Source organism: Triticum aestivum, chromosome 6B (assembly GCF_018294505.1).
Source record: "Triticum aestivum cultivar Chinese Spring chromosome 6B, IWGSC CS RefSeq v2.1, whole genome shotgun sequence".
In the NCBI taxonomy this organism is placed as follows: Eukaryota; Viridiplantae; Streptophyta; class Magnoliopsida; order Poales; family Poaceae; genus Triticum; species Triticum aestivum.
In genome coordinates this window covers 403312988-403314760 of record NC_057810.1, presented here as the reverse complement: position 1 = coordinate 403314760, position 1773 = coordinate 403312988, and positions in this window count along the sequence as shown.

The window sequence follows — 1773 nt, the reverse complement described above, 5'->3', positions numbered from 1 at the left end:
CGAGCAGAGCGTGATAGCCGCTGCGGAACGGGACTATGTCGAAGATTAACTCCTCGCTTCGGAAGTTATCCGGGGATCCGAAGACCACTTCCAGTGTGACTGAGCCTGTACAATTGGCCTCTACACCTGGTATGACGCCTTTGAAGTCGTCTTTGTGGGTTTAATCCTTGAGGGGTCTATGCCCATCTTGCGCACTGTATCCTGATAAAGCAGGTTCAGGCTGCTGCCGCCGTCCATCAGGACTCTGGTGAGGTGAAATCCATCGATGATTGGGTCTAAAACCAATGCGGCGAATCCGCCATGGCGGATACTGGTGGGGTGGTCCCTTCGATCAAAGGTGATCGGGCAGGAGGACCATGGGTTGAACTTCGGGGAGACTGGCTCCATCGCATATACGTCCCTAAGTGCACGCTTCCGCTCCCTCTTGGGTATGTGGGTCGCGTATATCATGTTCACCGTCCGCACTTGTGGGGGAAACCCTTCTGTCCTCTATTGTTCGGCGGCCGGGTCTCTTCCTCATCATCGCTATGCAGCCCCTTGTCATTGTTTTCGGCAATTAACTTGCCTGCCTGCTTGAATACCCAACAATCCCTGTTGGTGTGATTGGCTGGCTTTTCGGGGGTGCCGTGTATCTGGCACGAGCGGTCGAGTATTCGGTCCAAATTGGACGGACCCGGAGTAGTTCTTTTGAATGGCTTTTTCCGCTGACCGGGTTTGGAGCCTCTGAATCCGGCGTTGACTGCCGTATCCTCAGTGTTATCGCCGTTAACGCGGCGTTTGTTTTTGTTGCGACGCGACCTGCCATTGCGGTCCTTGTTATCCGGACTGCCAGAATTTTTGCTGAGGTTGTTACTGCGGGCTAGCCAGCTGTCCTCTCCCGCGCAGAAGCGGGTCATGAGTGATGTGAGGGCTGCCATGGATTTCGGCTTTTCCTGTCCTAGGTGCCGGGCCAGCCACTCGTCGCGGATGTTATGTTTGAAGGCTGTGAGGGCCTCTGCATCCGGACAGTCGACGATTTGATTTTTCTTTGTTAAGAACCGTGTCCAGAACTGTCTGGCCGATTCGTCTGGCTGCTGAATTATGTGGCTTAGGTCATCGGCGTCTGGTGGTCGCACATATGTGCCCTGGAAGTTGTCAAGGAATGCGGCTTCCAGGTCCTCCCAACACCCAATTGACTCTGCTGGCAAGCTGTTAAGCCAATGCTGAGCTGGTCCTTTAAGCTTGAGTGGGAGATATTTGATGGTGTGAAGATCATCACCGCGGGCCATGTGGATATGAAGGAGATAGTCTTCGATCCAAACCGCGGGGTCTGTTGTGCCATCGTAGGATTCAATGTTCACGGGTTTAAACCCTTTGGGGATTTGATGATCCATTACTTCATCTGTGAAGCATAGTGGGTGTGCGGCGCCTCTATATTGGGCTATATCACGACGTAGCTCAAGCGAGCTTTGTCTACTGTGTTCGGCCCGGCCGGAGTTGCTGTATCCGGCGCGACGGTAGTCATCGCGCATCGTGGAGCGCCCACGTGATCCGTAGGTCGATCTTGATTGTCTTGCCTTATCCTCCAATATGTCTCGCAAGTCCGGTGCATTCCCCCGTGGCTTCATACTTTTCGAGCGGTGCCGGGGTACGGTTCTGGTGGAGGGCCTAGAGGCCTCTCTGTCGCGGCCACGAGGTGGTCGGTCAGCCATATTGTGCGCTGGTGATGCAGGTTTATATGCCTCCTCCTCTAATCGGGGGAGCAACTTGCGTTTGGGGTAGCTTTTGGAGGGG